Below are 18969 nucleotides of genomic sequence, written 5' to 3' on the forward strand. Positions count from 1 at the left end.
AGTTAGCCATGACCTGCGCAGGGCGTATCTGCCTACTGTAACTACACTACCTCTCCAACCAGAGAATTTCACAGGTCAGAAGGGCAACATAAAAGCCAGATACACCCTGTAAAGACTGATAGACTGTGTGTAAAGGAATGTGATTTCAGCCCTGTGTAGTGTGGGGGGGTGGAGCTGTAATTAGTGCTGGGATGGGAAAGGAGCTCTGCCAAGTGACCTGCCAGGGGTCCCTGTCCTCTGATTCTCCAGCGGTGATCCCTGTCCTCTGATTCCCCAGCGGTGATCCCTGTCTTCTGATTCTCCAGTGGTAATCCCTATCCTCTGATGTAAAGAGAAACTCTGGGAACTCAAAACTCTTAAGCCACTTTGAGTATCTTGGCGTGCGGTGGATGTATCTGCTCACACGTTGGAAGTAGTGGGGGGGGGGCCAGGTCAACTTTTGTATTGGGTCCCACAAGCTTTAAGCTACGCCTCTGCCCAGCGGGTACTCTGTAGGCATAGACAAATTTGTTTCCCATTGACGGGGTAGCCATGTTAAAAGAGAAATTTTGAAACTTAAGACCAAGTGGATCTATTATTTTAGGGTATTTTTCCCCCCATGGTCTCAAAGCCTAAAGAAAAAATAAGAAGAAGAAGAAACCTGGTTCATCCTGCCTGTTCCTGTGTTCCCCTCTGTGTATTGACCATTATAATCATAGCTGCTGATCCACGATTACCGTGGTCAGTTTACGGGCCTCCGTCATTCTGCTTCTCTCCTCTATCCCTCTCCCCCTCCTTCTCTGCCTGTCAGCTCCTGTGTGTGTCTTTCCCCTCTCCACCCCCCTCCTGCCACTATTAGTAGCTGGCAGTAAAAGTAAGCCATTACAATGGCTTACAGCAATTATAGCCAGCTCTTTATTATTATTCTCTCCTACACTGTGTAAATGTTGTTTTTTTTTTTTTTTAAAAAGATGCATTATCTTCGATCTGTTCTAGCTAGTCACATCTAAGGGCTACAATGGGAGGGGCTGAGCATTCAGCACAGCGGTCACGTGACATCCCCGGCTGATGTCAGAGGTCGATCTCGACCCCTCCCGCTGCAGCCCGTAGATCGGAGGAATAGAATGGCCGGAGGTCACGTGACCGTCCAGAACAGATCGAAGATGAGGTATTTACAGGCATTGTTTTAAAAAACATTTACACAGGGTAGGAGAAATGAATAGAACAGAGGAGTTGGTTATAATTGATCTTTACCTTTACAACCACTTTAAGCATTTTTTTTCCTATACCTTAATTTGTAATTTTACAATATTTACATTATGTTATTGTCACAATTTTTTTTATGATTGTCTAGTTTTGTATAGAAAAATAAACATTTTTTATCATTAAGTTTTTTTATTTATACATTGTTATTTATAATTAATTGGATTGACACCAGATGTTAGAATAATGGGGCGTTGTTATTTGATATGTGGAATAGTATTTTTACTTTTTGTCCACAATTGCCCTCAGTGAGATGCCCTTCCACTATAGTGGGATTACTCTGCGGAGCCCTGGTCAGCTATGGTTTACAATCTTTATTCTCCATCCTTCTTCTATTTACAGTATCTCACAAAAGTCAGCACACCCCTCACATTTTTGTAAATATTTTATTATATCTTTTCATGTGACAACACTGAAGAAATTACACTTTGCTACAATGTAAAGTAATGAGTATACAGCTTGTATAACAGTCTACATTTGATGTCCCCTCAAAATAACTCAACACACATCAATTAATGTCTAAACCGCTGGCAACAAAAGTGAGTACACCCCTAAGTGAGAAAGTCCAAATTGGGCCCAAAGTGTCAATATTTTGTGTGGCCACCATTATTTTCCAGCACTGCCTTAACCCTCTTGGGCATGGAGTTCACCAGAGATTCACAGGTTTCCACTGGAGACTTCTTCCACTCCTCCATAACGACATCATGGAGCTGGTGGATGTTAGAGACCTTGCCCTCCTCCACCTTCCGTTTGAGGATGCCTCACACATGCTCAATAGGGTTTAGGTCTGGGGACATGCTTGGCCAGTCCATCACCTTTACCCTCATCTTCATTAGCAAGGCAGTGGTCATCTTGGAGGTGTGTTTGGGGTCGTTATCATGTTGGAATACTGCCCTGCAGCCTAGTCTCCAAAGGAAGGGGATCGCGCTCTGCTTCAGTATGCCACAGTACATGTTGGCATTCATGGTTCCCTCAATAAACTGTAGTTCCCCAGTGCTGGCAGCACTCATGCAGCCCCAGACCATGACACTCCCACTACCATGCTTGACTGTAGACAAGACACACTTGTCTATGTACTCCTCACCTGGTTGCCACCACACCTGCTTGACACCATCTGAACTAAATAAGTTTATCTTGGTCTCGTCAGGCCACAGGACATGGTTCCAGTAAGCCATGTCCTTAGTCTGCTTGTCTTCAGCAAACTGTTTGCGGGCTTTCTTGTGCATCATCTTTAGAAGAGGCTTCCTTCTGGGATGACAGCTATGCAGACCAATTTGATGCAGTGTGCGGCAAATGGTCTGAGCACTGACAGGCTGACCCTCCACCCCCACCCCTTTAACCTCTGCAGCAATGCTGGCAGCACTCATACGTCTATTTCCCAAAGACGACCTCTGTATATGACGCTGAGCATGTGCACTAAACTTCTTCAGCTGACCATCGCGAGGCCTGTTCTGAGTGGAACCTGTCCTGTTAATTCTCTGTGTACTCACTTTTGTTGCCAGCGGTTTAGACATTAATGGCTGTGTGTTTGAGTTATTTTGAGGGGATAGCAAATTTACATTGTTATATAAGCTGTGCACTCACTACATTACATTGTAACAAAGTGTTATTTCTTCAGTGTTATCACATGAAAAGATATAATAAAATATTTACAACATTTTGAGGGGTGTACTCACTTTTGTTAGATACTGTAAGTGCATGCAGTACATCAGGTAGGAGGCCCCTTAATGACGTCAGTTTATTTTGAACCGTGTAGGGGCGTGGCCTACGTAGTGATATCAGCACGCACAAACTGTTCCGATGCCAGCTGATGTTTGTTGATAAATGCTTTTACTTTGGCGACTTATGTAAGTGCAATACTTTATTCACATTAAACCTTTGTAGCAAGGTCCCAGGCCTCCTCTATTCTATAGAGAACCTTTAGAGCCAAGAACTGCTGACATCCCTCCGTACAGAGTGGGTTGTGAGGCATAGTGGGTATAATGCAAGTTAGATTCATAGGCGCCAGACATTTCTTGAATGCAAAGAGATTTTCATTTCTCTTAAACAGAACTTTGGGAGAGAAGGTTAAGGCCAGGACACCCTTAAGCAGTGGCAATGTTAATTGGCAGTCTCTGAGACTTCTACAGGAGGACAGTCATGCAGGGAAAGGCATCCAGCAAGACGCCACATCTGCATGTGTAGGAATGCTGTCATCTATGGCAACAGTCTTCAACAGTTTATAACACAAGGTGTAACAGATCCTTCACCTCCACTACAATCACATCTTGTAGTTCTTTAACCCACTGAACTCCCAGTCTCTCTCTCACTAGACTAGATGATTCACTGCCACTGAATCCCTTTAACTCTTCCAATCTTCAAGGTAGTATCTTCCTCAAGCGTCACCCCCGCTTCTCTGCTGGGTCCCTAGCTTGGCACTCTAGATACTTTTCAAGCTTCACCCAACTGGCCTGCTCAGTCCCTGGCTTGACACGCAAGGCTGCTCTGCAAGCGTCACCTCCACTGGAGTCCCTGGCTTGACACCTGCTGAAGTTTCCCGATTCTTCATTGTCCCTGGTTGGTGAGAATTCTTCTCTGGTACTTGCTTCAACTACTCACTGTGGTCCCTGGTAATAAGGTGGATGTTCCCTTAGTGGCAACGGCTTCCCTCCTACCTCCAACCACGACAGGTTCTCCAGCCGGCAGAACCGTCACTTCTGGTTGGACTGCAAGTCGCAATCCCAAACCTGCGCTGCTCTCTTGCTTCTGGATAGGCCCTCAGACAGCCTAGCAGCCAGATGTGCCCAGGATAGGCCCAAACTCCAGCCTGGCAGTACAACACACCTCAACCCAGACAGCCATCCAGGTGGCACAGAACACAGATCACCTGACTCCACCCAAATATATAGGCTCTCCCAGCAGGCCAAGGTATTTAAGAAAACCTCTGCCCATTGGCTGAGATACCCCATATACTCATAATCTGACCTTGCATTGCCCTTGTCTTATCTAATGCCACCAAGTGCCAGGCTACCTAGTGGAAAAAGAGAGAAGGGCCTGGTAGCTATACCTGGCAGGTAAATTTTGGAGCAACCCTGCCTAAACACCAGGGTGCTACACCTGTATTTAAGATTTTACACTTCTTTCTCCTGTATATAATACTATCTATACGAGTGAGATATCTGGTGAAGTACTTCGGAGCCCATGATACTGAGAATCTGACATCTGGCTAAAAGGAGCCTTACAATAATTTTCATGCTTACTATGACTTCTCCTAATCAGATGGTCATAGCCTTTTGGTTATCTGATCTGAAGCTCTTTTTACACATGTGATTACAGACAGGAAACCAACCCCCAGAATAAAACGAGGTTGGTTTCCTGTCTGTAAGTCATTCCTATTTAAAGCGCTTGTCCTGAGGTATTCGGAGTAGCCTAGCTCTAAAGAAGGGGATGCGCCCCAAAATGCATCAGTTGTACACCCCATGTTGTTATATGGCACATCTATGTCTCTCCTGTTCAGCACTGTGTTTTTATGACTCATGTCCAACTGAAATCTTGTGAGTATCCATTTTATCAATATTACTTTTCGATTAAATACTTTTGGCAATGTACCAGGTGTGCGCACATTCTATTTTTGTTTGTCTTAGTACAACCGGACCACCACGTCTGAAGAAGGCAGCATCCACCTAGTTTTGTGGGATTACCATTGTCCTTGTGTTTCCACACTGAGGGAGACCACCTAGCGCTGAAAGTGACTGTTTGCTTTTGTATTGATGACTGTTATACCTAGACATGAGTAGAGATGCACTGAAATTTTGGTGGCCGAAACATATCGACTGAATATGGTGTTTTCTGCATAAGAGAAAAAGGAGTCATAATGCCGCCAAAAACTCACAGGCTTTTGCCACAATTTTAGCGTGATTATGCTGCGATTTTACTGTGCTTATGATTGTTTTTTCATAGGTCATGTGACTCAAAAACCACATCAGAAATGTAAAATGGGTGCGATTTTGATGTGTTCTTGCTGCGGTTTTGGTGCATTTTTTTAACTGACCAAAAAGCAGCAAGCAGGATTATTTAAAACCACAACAGAAGCGCAACAAACCAGTGTGAAGACATTCATAGAATTTAAATATATTTCTAGAGCTTTTCTTGCGCTAAAGGTGTCAATAATGGGCAAAAATAAATTCAAATTCATTTAAAGTGGTTGTAAACCCAAGAAAAAAAAATCTGCAAGACAAAGGCATAATGAGCTAGTATGCATAGCATATAAGCTCATTATGAATTACTTACCTGAGATCGAAGCCCCCACAGTCGTCCTCGTACACCGTTCCGGTGGCCGACATTGCTCCCGGAGTTATTTCCGGGTTTCGTGGGCTCTGGCGATGTGATTGGTCAGAGCCACGATAACGTCACTCCCGCATATGACGTCATGTGCGCGGGAGCCGCCGGCAACGACACACTCACTGATGCAATGGCACGTACGTGCCATTGCTTCAGTGTGCATGTGCCTATGACGTCGGCACATGCAAATACAGGGGATATCTCCTAAACTGTTAAGGTTTAGGAGATATCCAGGGTAGCTACAGGTAAGCCTTATTATAAGCTTACCTGTAGTAAAAACTGTGTTGCAAGGGTTTACCCCCCAGATGACGTCTATGCAGACGAAACGCGTTGGGTAGGACCCCACTGTGGCCACTTCTTCACAGCGCTGTTTTTTTGATACCTTTCATGTGAGTGTTTAATACTTTTAATAAAATCTCCACTTAAAAGGATTTACACTATTTGGCCATTCCTTCTCTCCATTTGTTGCTGGTTTTGATGACTCCACCGTTGATCTGAGGAATACGATCTTTGTGAGCTGCACCCCATACCTTTGGGCCTGATCAAGTTCGAGGAACGTAGCCACGTGGTAGCCACTCCACCAACTCTGCCCTCCCAGGCCAACTGCAGTCCAGCACCACCTGAGCTTTACTGACTCCACCTGGTGTATGCCTTGTTTGGTCCACCTAGTCTGGTAAGCCTTTTCACTTTCATTGGTGGTGTGTGGGCTTCCCCTACAGACGGTTTACACCCTTGTTGAGATCCATTTCAGAGGACCTGTTATCTTTTCTCCAAGGATGTTCTATTGAGTACATGAACTTGGAACTGTCAGTACATAGACTCCATCTTCAGACCCCTTCTCTTAGCGCTACACTTATTTTGTTTTTTGATATTGTCCACACTTGCTGGTTGTGTTAGCTGCTGTTTGTATTTCTATTTTTGGTAGTGCGGAATTATTGTGTACATATATAAGGGTTTACAACCACTTTAAATTCATGATATTAATTAAAAAGTCAAATATAATACAATTATACGTATATAAAAATATATCTTTTAAAAACTAATTTTCGGTTTCGGCTTTCTGTCAAGTGCATCCTCCATTTTCGGTTTCAGCACCACAATTTCCATTCAGTGCACCTCTAGACATTAGGATAGCTGCTTGTTCCTCTTCCCTCTTTTTTCATTTTTTGTGGTGAGCGCGGTTTTGCTTCCCTAATTATAATTTTATAACAACTGAAAGATATCTGTTTTATAAAAACTGTGGGTAGGGATGCCACCTCATCCCTTTAAACCTGAACACCAGTGGCGGCCCACCCCAAAGCTACTCATAATAAAAATAAAAGAAAATAATAAAATAAATAATAAAATGGCCCTTTAAGTATGTGGGGGATGCCAGACACACAGATGTATGGGAAGCATGACATGCTGCAATCAATGAAAAAAAAAAATGGAAAAAAAAAATAATGTCCCTCTAAGTGTGTGCAGGGCGCCGGACACACAGCTGCTATGGGAAGCATGATGTGTGATTGCAAACAAGAAGCTCTATTGGCTTCCTTTAGAAAGTCCTCTGGGCGCAGAGGAAGGAGCTTACATATGGAAGGAGCTTACCATGTTCAGTTAAAGGACTGGGACTTGGAATGTTCAGCTGTCCTTCCATGAATCTCTTGCTCATTAATGATTGTCTAAATACCTCGGAATCAGCAGAATCATATCCATACGCACCAACGTCTATAGCAGCAAAATTTTATTTGCCATCACATATAGCCATTAAACTATTGGAAAATTAAAAAATATTTTTTAGAACTATAAAAATTAAGCCACTGTTAGGTGGCATTTGGATCCAAATGTGCTTGCCCGTTCAAAGCACCTATGTAGTGGGGAAAATTACCATTCTTATAATTTTTTTTTTTAACAGAGATGTTTATTAGATTTCAAATCAGCATTACATTGTCAAGGCATTGAAGATAAAGACATAGTCAATTTTACCAAGAATTCAACATGCAGTTAATAAAGAGTCTGGAGACCTAGTCCCAGAGCAGAGTGGTTAATGCAGGTTACTTATGCAAGAATCCTAATTTCAATCTAGAATTCCCATAATTTAGAAATTATGATTTCTATACCCCTTCCTCTAACCTAAGTAAATGACGGGTAGATCTACCTAGGCAGGGGGGGTAGGGGGTGGGGGAGGAGAAGGGGAGGGGGGGACAAACACAGTTACAGGATTTAGTTATTCACAAATCCCCCCTATTGCAGTTCACCTGGATCAAGCATTAGCATCTATCCAACCCGACCATGTCATATTTCCCTGGGCATTGTCTACTCTGATAGGTGAGTCTGTAGAGTGGGAGGACCGCATTTATGGATCGACACCAGGACTCTTTGGTGGGTGGTTCCACCGATTTCCATCTAAGGAAGATTTCCCTCCTAGCATAAAACAGGGAAAAGGTCAAGAAAAGTTTAGTGTATCTGTCTACCTGCACTTTCTCCTGGTGGCTAAGTAGAAGGGTCAGGGGATCAAGCGGAATCGGTAGCCCACATACTTCGGTCAGGGTATCAGCGACCGCCTGCCAATAAGGGTGAAGTTTAGCACACGGCCAGACCATGTGCCAAAACGATCCTTCCTCTAGTCTACATCTAGGGCATAGCAGGTCCCAGTGGGGGAAGAAGCGAGCCAGTCTCTGTGGGGTGTAATAGGCTCTGTGAAGAAATTTGAGCTGTATAAACCTGTCTTTTGCCACTATCATGGAGGGAATAAAGGTAGCAACACAGTCTTCCCACACCTCGTCATCAAGGGCCGGTATGTCCATTTTCTATTTATCCAAAGATTGGTTTGGTTTAATGTCATATGCTTCCATTAGGTACATATATAGGGAAGAGAAGGGTCTACCCATGGTACTAGAAGTCAAAAGACGCTCCACGGAGTCTGATTCCAAGGTTACAGTTTCCGGGAATTGAGCCCCGAAGGCGTGTTTCAACTGCCAGTATCTAAACTCCCAGGATTTAGGAATTGAGTATAGAGCCCTCAGTTTTGGGAATGTCATGAGTTTGCCATCTTTGGTGATATGTTTCATGGTCAGGATCCCCTTCCGTGGCCACAAGGAGGGGTCTGGCAAGGTCTGGAAGTGGGGGAGCATTGGATTGGTCCACAATGGCATGTGGGGGGAGATATGAAAGGGCTTCTTGTATATTACTCTAGATTCCTGCCAGACCCTTACCGCAGTCCGCATAGGAGTGGTCATTGAGGGACAGGCCTGTTTCCCTTGGAATACAAGGTTGCTGACTGCAGCGTATGATCCCAATGTGGCCGCCTCTAGGGCGACTGCCAGGTTCTGTCTGGGCTGGGAGAACCACCAGCGAACAGTGACAAGAACGGCGGCCTAATAATAAGCCTGGAAATTGGGGAGTGCCAGTCCTCCACCCGAAAGGGGGAGGTATAGGATGCGCTTTGCCACCCTGGGGGGGCTTCCTGGCCCAAACAAAAGCTATCAGGATACCCTCCAAGCGTTTGAAAAAGCTTTTGGGAAGATGGATTGGGGTATTTCTAAAAAAAATAAAGGAACTTGGGTAGGAACACCATTTTAAGTAGCTTAACCCTACCTATTGGGGTAAGGGGGAGGGTGCGCCATGCAGTGCATTTAGTGGTAACCTGTTCCATTAAGGGGTGCAGATTATGAATCGCATAGTCTGATATCTTTTTGGTAACTTTAATCCCTAGGTATTTGATTTCTTCGACCTACTGGAGCTGTGTCTGTGTGTCGGGATAGGTGGGAAGGGAGTGGATAGAGAAAAGCACCGACTTGTCCCAATTAATGCGCATCCCGGAGATTGCACTAAATTGATTGAATAGGGATAGGGCTCTGCGGAGAGACGTGGATGCATCTGCTAAATAGAGCAGGGCGTCATCTGCATTGAGGGAGAGTTTTTCCTCAATGATCCCTACCTGCATGCCCTTTACCTCTCTGTCAGCTCTAATAAGAGCCGCCAGGGGTTCCATCACCAGGGCAAAAATCCCCGGAGAAAGGGGGCATCTCTGCCCACAGATACTGCCCACAGATACTGCCACTTGGAGTCGAAGGCCTTCTCCGCGTCTAAAGAGGCCAACAATCCTCCGCCCTCCCGTTCGGCCTTAGCTATATGGATATGGAGTCTCCTAATATTGATGTCAGTTCCCCTACCCAGCATAAATCCCGTGTGGTCGGGATGGACCAGTGCGGTTATGACTGTGTTAGGCCTATTGGCCAGGACTTTGGCTAAAATCTTTGCGTCTATGTTTATCAGGGAAATAGGTCGGTAGGATGGACACAGGGAGGGGTCCTTTCCGGTTTTGGTATCACTACTATGACCACTTCACCCATGGACTGTGGGAGGGATTTCCATTCTGTTGCTACAGTCATCATTGTGTGGAGTCTAGTAGTCAATATGTCTGGGTATTGTTTGTAAAATTCTATGGGTATGCCATCTGGGTCAGGGGTTTTGCCTAAATGCATACTTTTGAGTGCCTTGAGTGTTTCCTCAACCGTGATGGGCCTGTCTAGGTCACATCTATATTTGTCAGTGAGGACAGGGACGTCCACAGTCTCTAAGTAGGAGAGTAGTTCATCTTCAGTAGTCTACTCTAGATGTATACAGGGACCTGTAGTACGTGGCAAAACAGCTGTTAATGTCTTCTCGGCAGTACAGAAGGTCCCCACTAGGCCCAAGAGTATAGGGAATGCTGGTTCCCCTGGACTGCTCTCTGGAGAGCCAGGCTAAAAGTTTGCCCAATCTCTCCCCCCTGTTTAAATATGCATTGGGGTTGTGCAAGCAATTTTTTTTGGGTGAGAGAAGTGCGGAGTGATACAACCTTCCTAGTCAGAGACTGGGTGTAGTGTTGGGTCGTGGGAGCTAATATACAACGTCTCCTGGATGGCAGCTGCAGATTCGGCCTTAAATAAGGCGGACCTCCTCTCCTTTCTAACATTGGCAATGATGGTCTGGTACTGTCCTCTCGAGAACGCCTTAAAGGCATCCCACACCACTGTAGGTTCCGCCGAGCCCGGATTGATTGCCCAAAATCCCTCCATCTCTTTCCTAAATCTAACGTCTACATCTGGGTCAGAAACACAGAATCTGGAGAGTCTCCAGAGTTGGTTTGTGATGGGGCCCGGCATTCCCTGGTTCAACAAGAGGGGAACATGGTCTGAAATGCCACGGGGCAATATCTTGAACCTTAGATAGGACCAAGTGTCCAGCAAAGATTAGATCAATTTCAGAGAAGGACCTATGGGTGGCAGAGTGACATGTGTAGGCCCGGGTCTGGGGATGTCTCCCTCTCCATACATCCCTGAACCCGTAGGTCTCGGCCCAGGTCTGTATCCCAGAATAATGTGAGGCAGAGGTTGTCATTCTATCTAGAGTGGGGTCAGGAGTCATATAGATCTCCCCTAGTAAGATTGTGTGGTCTGCTGCAATGTCGGCTAACTTGGATGTTATTTTATTCAGTAAAGTCAAAGATGCCAGGGGTGGCAAATACAGTCCTACAACAGACCACGTCTGTGATAGAATTCAGGCATTTACAATGACGTACCCGCCGTCTGGGTCCAGGGCCACATCCAGTAGAGTGAAGGGCAATGATTTGTTTACTAGAACGCTAACACCTCGCGCAAAGTTAGAGTAGGTAGAGTAATAATGGCTACCCACCCAGGGTTTTTTTATGACCAAGGTTTTACTGCCCACCAGGTGGGTCTCTTGGAGGATGCATATATGAGGATTATGCGTCTTAATAAATTGGAGGACTAGTGATCTCTTGATCGGAGAATTTAGCCCCCTGGTGTTCTAAGACATGATGTTAATGTCTGACATCAGGGCTAAGTAAATGAGGGGGGTCAGGATAATGCAAAGAGCAGCTCCACAGAGCTGGCGGCTGGACCCAGACAATGCAGAGGTAGTACACATGCAAAACTGACATACATCTCTGAGTGTATAGCAATTGAATAGAAAAACATCTGAATAATGAACTGTAAAACTTACATAAACCAGGCCTCAAGGGCCAATAATCCTCCCCCCCACCCCCCAAAACTGGGAAGAACTTCCATCCCCGGTTCCCAACTCAGCACGCAGGCTGCAAAGGGGGGACCTGTGTAAGAGGCGAGCTGGGCCCCTCTGGGTCTCATTTAGGAGGGCCCCTTGAGCGTGACAGTACTCCACGGCACACCCTTCCGCCGGTAATAGGAATGCTACTGGGCTCCAGAGTAAGCCCCCCCGTCTGGGGCGAGGAAAAAGGAAAAATGTGGGCAGTCACTATATCTCCCAGAGCAATGTAATGTTAAACCTCCTGGGATTCTTGAGTTTGTGCGAAGTGAGATCCCAGAGGCTCCAGAAGGCTTATGGTGGAAAGTGATCAAGTCTCCTGATCGTGTCAGGGGCACATAGCTTATGTTGCTGTGAAAAAATATGAACATAACAACTTGAAACTGAAAAACTGTAAGAAAGTAAGCCCAAGGCCAGGGCAGGGTTGTGGCATGTTATTGCATTTCATCTCCCCCAAACCCCCAAACATTATATATATATATATATATATATATATATATGTTTTTTTAGCATAGACCCTAGAGAATACAATGGCGGTCATTGCAACTTTTTATCTCGCACGGTAATTGCGCAGCAATTTTTCAAACACTAACATGTCACGCTTCAAAACTGCACACGCTCGTGGAATGGCGCCAAACTTCGGTACTTAAAAATCCCCATAGGCGATGCTTTAAAATTTTTTACTGCTTACATGTTTTGAGTTACAGAGGAGGTCTAGGGCTAGATTTATTGCTCTCACTCTAACGTTCGCGGCGACACCTCACATCTGTGGTTTCAACACCGTTTTCATATGTGGGCGGGACTTACGTATGCGTTCGCTTCTGCATGCGAGCACACGGGGACAGGAGCACTTTAAAAAAAAATTTTTTTTTTTAATTGTTCATTTTACTTAAAAAATTTGACACTTTTAAAAAAAAATAAAAAAATGTGATCACTTTTATTCCTATTACAAGGAATGTAAACATCCCTTGTAATAGGAATATGGCATGACAGGACCTCTTTACAGTGAGATATGGAGTCAATAAGACCCCACATCTCACCTCTAGGCTGGGAAGCCTGAAATAAAAAAAATAAAATAAAACGATCACCGCTTCCCAGCTGAAGCGGCGCCGTTTTTTTGAATGCAGAGGCCAGGCGTGACGTCATAACATCACGCCCGGCCTCCGACGATCATAGAGACTCCGGCAACCATCTGGTCCGCCGGAAATCTCCATGGTCAACATCCGGGGCCGGCGGATTCGCTCTCCGATTCACCGATCGCAGAGGTGAGTCGGAAGAAGCACCGGAGGGCGGCGGAAGGGGGGGGGACGTCCCCTCTTGCTGCCCGTAAGAACAATCAGGCGGCTGACCCGCCGCTATGATCATTCTTATGGTGTAGGGAATCGCCGGCTGAAAATGGCAATATTTGAATGATGTCTTTAGCTGCAGGCATCATTCAGATATACACCCACAAACCCAGGACGTCCATGGACGTCATACGGTCGGCAAGTGGTTAATGGTAACTCAGCTCATTAATATCCAAAGAAGCGGATCATCTTCCAGCTTGGCTCAAGATTCCATGAGTTCAGGACATGTAAATAATAAGTATAGAGACCATAGTGTTCTCCGTATACAAATTTATTCAAAGCCCCCAAATAGACAAGTTGCACTTACAAAATAAAAACTTTAAAATCACATAAAAACCTACAGAGTAGCACCACCGTGTCCACATACACAGTGCCTGGCTGGACGTGACTATCAGCTCCTCCCTTCTAGACATGTATCGGCCAATCACAGGCCTTTCTCAGTAGAACCTGTAGAAAAAAAGGAGGCTATCAAATTCAAAATCGCCACCAACTCCACCCTCCAAAAACCGAAACACCCAATAACAACACACTGGACAAGATCTCAGAAGAAACTACACTCGGAACTCTTAAAAAACACACTATCAAACAAAATAGCAATGCTAAATGTAAACCACTCAACGGAACAAACACTCGACTCCTTAAACAAGGCAATACTACAAACAGCAGACTCAGTCGCTCCGAAACATAGAGTACTCATCTGTAAAAAAAATTCTAGATGGTTTAATGACACTCTCACTCTATTAAAGCAAGAATGTAGAAGAGCTGAAAGAGCCTGGAGAAGAAATTCTACAGAGGAAAACCATGCAAACTACATAGCACTCACCAAGAAATATCACAAAGCAATCTTCAATGCAAAAAAAGAACATTTCTCAAACACCATCTCAAAAGCCTTAAACCACCCTCGTGAACTTTTCAAACTAGTCGCTCAGACTATGAACCCTACCTGCCTAGAGCCACCAGCAAACGAAACTCAAGGATACTGCAATGAGTTATCAGATTTTTTCATCAACAAAGTCGAGAACATTCAGAAAATAATTCAACAGAAAAAGACAACCAACCTCGGTCAACTAAAGAAAGAAGAGGAAATCAATACGATCGATACGAACATCACACAATCATCTAATTTCTTGTTGATCCCGATCTCCATGGACACCACCAAAAACATCATCAGAAGCCTCCAAGACAGCACATCACCTAATGACATCATCCCCACAAAACTCCTAAAAGAATGCTCCGACATCTTGGCACCTACAATAACACACCTCATAAATCAGTCGTTCAAAGAAGGGATTGTTCCAACCGCCCTCAAGCAAGGCATAGTCAAACCCCTTCTAAAGAAACCCAACCTCGACCCCAAAGACCCTAACCATCGCAGACCGGTAACAAGCCTGAACACCATCTCCAAGATTATGGAGAAAGCAGTAGTACAACAACTACAACTCCATCTGGACACACACAAACTCCTGGACCCACTACAATCAGGCTTCTGCCCAGGCCATGGCACAGAAACAGCACTCCTCAAAATATGGGACGACGCCCTCGAAGCAGCAGATGAAGGAGAATTCTGTCTCCTAGTACTGTTGGACCTCAGCGCAGCGTTCGACACAGTGGACCACAATATTATACTCACCCGCCTCACAGAAGTAGCAGGAGTCACAGATGCAGATTTACCATGGTTCGCATCCTTCTTAGGAAATCGCTCACAGAAAGTGAAACTAGGAGCCTTCACCTCTGAACCTCGCGCAATTTCTTATGGCGTCCCGCAAAGATCACCCTTGTCATCCGTGCTCTTCAACATTTACATCCGCCCACTCCTCAAAATCATCAGGAAATCGAACCTATGCTTCCACTCATACGTGGCTGACACTCAACTCTACTTTCGCATCACCGGACAAAGACCAATATCAAGGACTAGAAAAATGCCTCTCATCGATTGATGACTGGATGACCGTGAGTTCCCTCAAACTCAATGGATCCAAAACAGAGCTTCTCCTCCACGCAAACCAAAATAAAAAAAAAAACAAGCTCCCATGGACACCACCCACCATCCTTGGACAGACCATCTGCTCAAGCACCAAAGCTAAAAGTCTCGGAGTCATCTTCGACTCAGCGATGTCAATGGATGCACAAATAGGATCAGTAGTCAGCGGATCTCACCATCTTCTCCGCCTGCTACCTAGACTCATCCCCTTTATTCCAGAAAAGGAAAAAGCAGTGGTAGTTGGAACCATCATCAACTCCCGTCTCGACTACGCAAACCCCCTCTACATAGGTCTACCTAAATACCAGATTTAACGCCTTCAAGTCGTCCAAAACATGGCAGTAAGACGGGAAAAAAAAAACCCTGGGAATCCATCTCCCCGTCGTTGAGGACCCTACATTGGCTAACCGTGAAGGATTGGATCACTTTCAAGACCCTCTGCCTCACCCACAAATGCACACAAGGAAATGCTCCTCAATACCTCTGCGAGAAAATAAAACACTACACACCCAATCGCAGCCTCCGCTCAACCAACCAAAACCTCCTCCGTATCCCCAAGTTCTGCTACAAATCAAAAGGAGAACGACGTATCGCAGTCCAAGGACCTCGGCTATGGAACGCTCTACCCACTAACATCCGCATGGAAGAAAACCATCGGACTTCAGAAAAAAACTCAAGACCCACTTCTTCTAAATATGCAAGACAATTCAGGACGGATCAGCGCCTTGAGGCGATTCAGTTCACATTTGTAGCGCTATACAAGTCTTTCATTCATTCATTCATTCATTCATTCATTCATTCATATAATGTAATGGAAGGAGGTACTGTTTTTCCTCTGTGTGTACTCGTTTGTATTTAGTTCCTGTTCCTGTTTCCATGCTGAAAAAATATGTTATGATATTTCTCCATAAAAGTAAAGCCATGCTGTATTCAAGAAGCTTCCTGTGCATAATTTCAATACTCGGCTAACACTGTTGTATAACTAAACATTACCTTCCCCCCAACCTTCCCAGCACACCCCCCCCCCATGTACAGCGACACAAACACACACTTACAGTACAGAGCTCTCTCACCTGAGAGTGCCAGGGAGAAGTCTGCACTCCTGGCTGCTCCCCCCTTTCTCTATCACAATCTAGGATGTGGGCCTCCCCATTTTCAAGGTCAGATTGTGAGGCTTAAGGGGACAGGCTATATGTCTTTTTGTGAGGAATAAGGTAAGTATTACAGTTTGTTCCTCTACCCCTAGACTTAACATGGATTCAACCCTAGCAGTGTTTGCAGGCTCACTGGAACATGCACACATCGGATACAAGGATCATATTTTTTTATGATGACTGGTAGTGAGGCTTTAAAGAAGATCTATAGAAAGATATAAAATACTATAATTTATGCAGCTCTGTAATAATGAATACATCATTATTTTTTTTTTTAAATGCACGCTTTTAAACAGAAAAATCATGGACAAAGCTGTAACAACAAGCTTGGATCTTGTATTGTTTTTCTTTCTCCCCATATTTCAGTCTCCTGGGCAACTACACATTACTCAATTTACAACTATAAAGGAGTCTCACTTTTCCTGCTATAAAATGAAAAACTCAACGGAAGATATGGCAATTCAGGCATAGGGATTAAACATCAAACATAGGTCCACAGTAAGAAATAAATAAATCATGAGATTAATTAACTAACCATCATAAACATAATACAGTATTCAAAAAATGGCATACCTCCAAATTCTTTTTTTACTAAACAGAATTATTTAAAAGGTTGTTTGTAAGATTAAAGCTTTGCTGCTTTCATTTGTGGTTTAGAATATCACAGCAAAAAGGGGAAGCTGTGGAGTGAATTTTGCAATTCAAAAACAAAGTGAAGAAACTGTCATTGTTAAGGACACAGCATACCGGTAGTGACTTGCATCTGATATCTGTGCCGCACCTTTCTCCTCTTTACACTATACCTGAATGACAGCAGTATATCAGTTCAGCTCTAAAATTTCTGCACAGACGCAAGTTCTCTGTTCTCTTATCTACCTGTTTCCTGCCTGGTGTATGACATTGGTGAGATATACGTTCTTCATTCATATCTTACATATATTCATCCTGTTTGAGTTCAACTAAATATTAGAGGAGGACATGCATGCCAAAAGGTAACAGAATTTCACTTAATGTTTTTATTGGCTTTGATTGATGTCTTAATGGGCTTTAGATAAATGCTCTGATATGCTGATAAGAATATTCCTGTTACTTAGCATATACAGTTGATACTCAAAATTACAATATCGTGCAAAAGTTTATTTATTTCACTAATGCAGCTTAAAAGGTGAAACTAATATATGAGATAGACTCATTACATGCACAGCAAGATAGTTCAAGCCGTGATTTGTCGTAATTGTAATGATTATGGCTTACAGCTCATGAAAGCCCCAAATCCACAATCTCAGAAAATTAGAATATTACATGCAATCAATAAAACAAGGATTGTACATAGAACAATATCGGACCTCTGAAAAGTGTGAGCATGCATATGTACTCACTACTTGGTTTGGGCAATTACTTTTGCAGCAATTACTGCCTCAGTGCGGCATGGCATGGAAACTATCATCCCGTGGCACTGCTGAGGTGTTATGGAAGACCAGGATGCTTCAATAGCGGCCTTCAGCTCTTCTGCATTGTTCGGTCTCATGTCTCTCATCTTTCTCTTGGCAATGCCCCATAGATTGTCCATGGGGTTCAGGTCAGGCGAGTTTGCTGGCCAATCAAGCACAGTAATCCCAAAGTCATTGAACCAGGTTTTGGTGCTTTTGGCAGTGTGGGCAGGTGCCAAGTCCTGCAGGAAAATGAACACAGCATCCCCATAGAGCTTGTCTGCGGAAGGAAGCATGAAGTTCTCCAAAATCTCCTGGTAGACGGCTGCATTGACCCTGGACTTAATGAAGAGGACCAACACCAGCATATGACATGGCTTCCCAAATCAACACAGACTGTGGAAACTTCACACTGGACTTCAAGCATCTTGCAGTGTGTGCCTCTCCATTTTTCCTCCATACTCTGGGTCCTTGGTTTCCAAATGAGCTGCAAAATTTGCTCTCATCAGAAAAGAGGACTGACTGCACTGACTCCAGCCTCAGTTCACTCCTCGTGACAATCCTCTCCAGGCTACGGTCATCCCTGCTGCTTGTTCACCTTTTTCTTCACCTCTTTTCCCTTCCACATAACTTTCTATTAATGTACTTTGATACAGCACTTTGGGAACATCCATTTTCTTTTACAATTACCTTTTGAGGCTTTCCCTCCTTATGTGGGGTGTCAATGATGGTTTTCTGCACAACTGTCAGGTCAGCAGTCTTTCCCATGATTGTGATTCCTACTGAACCAGACTGAGAGACCATTTAAAGGCTCAGGAACCCTTTGCAGGTGTTATGGCTTAATTATCTGATTAGAGTGGGACACTTTATAGCATGATATGACACATATAGAGCAACTGCACACCCCAGATATGGATTCTAAAAAAGAAAAAGGTTCCCCAAGGGGTTTTTAAGCAGCAATTGAGAGTCTCAACAAATGGTTGTAAAAATATAGTAATTTTTATTATTTTAGGAGAACAAATGGACAATATCATACAAAAAGTTAAAACATGAACTCTGGTTTACAATGTGCGAGACTATGGGATTAGAATAGAAGGGAAAAAAGATTGACAATACCAAAAATGCAAGTTCAAAATGTTAGCTTATAGTGATTAAATGGCAGTAGTACTGTCACAGTTGACTGAAGAAAAAAAGCCCCAACGCATTTCGACCTAATTATATTGCGGTCTTCCTCAGGGGGTTCCGATAATTCTATAAGTGCATAAAGGACAGATTGAGATCATCTACAGAGTGATATACTATATAATCATAATTATTTATACATAGACATAGAGAAATGGTAGTCACTTCATATTTACCTTCTCCATCAAATAGGCTCGCTAAACTAGAGACTTCTTAATACAAAACAACACACATAAAGATTGCAGTAGATTTCCCCATTGTTGATC

General features: G+C 44.0%; 1 protein-coding gene across 5 annotated transcripts in view; it reads left to right on the top strand.

The window, feature by feature from the left end:
* Nucleotides 1-18969, top strand: part of LOC141132301 (uncharacterized) — an 85127-nt gene that overhangs the window by 16929 nt on the left and 49229 nt on the right. For 2 of the 5 annotated variants that reach the window (XR_012242879.1, XM_073620566.1), the window contains exon 1: nt 16824-17083. The exons of 1 other annotated variant lie outside the window; for it this stretch is intronic. The gene's annotated coding sequence lies outside the window, so the exon portion shown is untranslated. Of the gene's footprint in view, nt 1-16823; nt 17084-18969 lie in introns of those variants that run through there. 2 more of the 5 variants (XM_073620567.1, XM_073620569.1) reach the window with 1 other exon arrangement.

Source organism: Aquarana catesbeiana, linkage group LG03 (assembly GCF_042186555.1).
Source record: "Aquarana catesbeiana isolate 2022-GZ linkage group LG03, ASM4218655v1, whole genome shotgun sequence".
Classification (NCBI taxonomy): domain Eukaryota; kingdom Metazoa; phylum Chordata; class Amphibia; order Anura; family Ranidae; genus Aquarana; species Aquarana catesbeiana.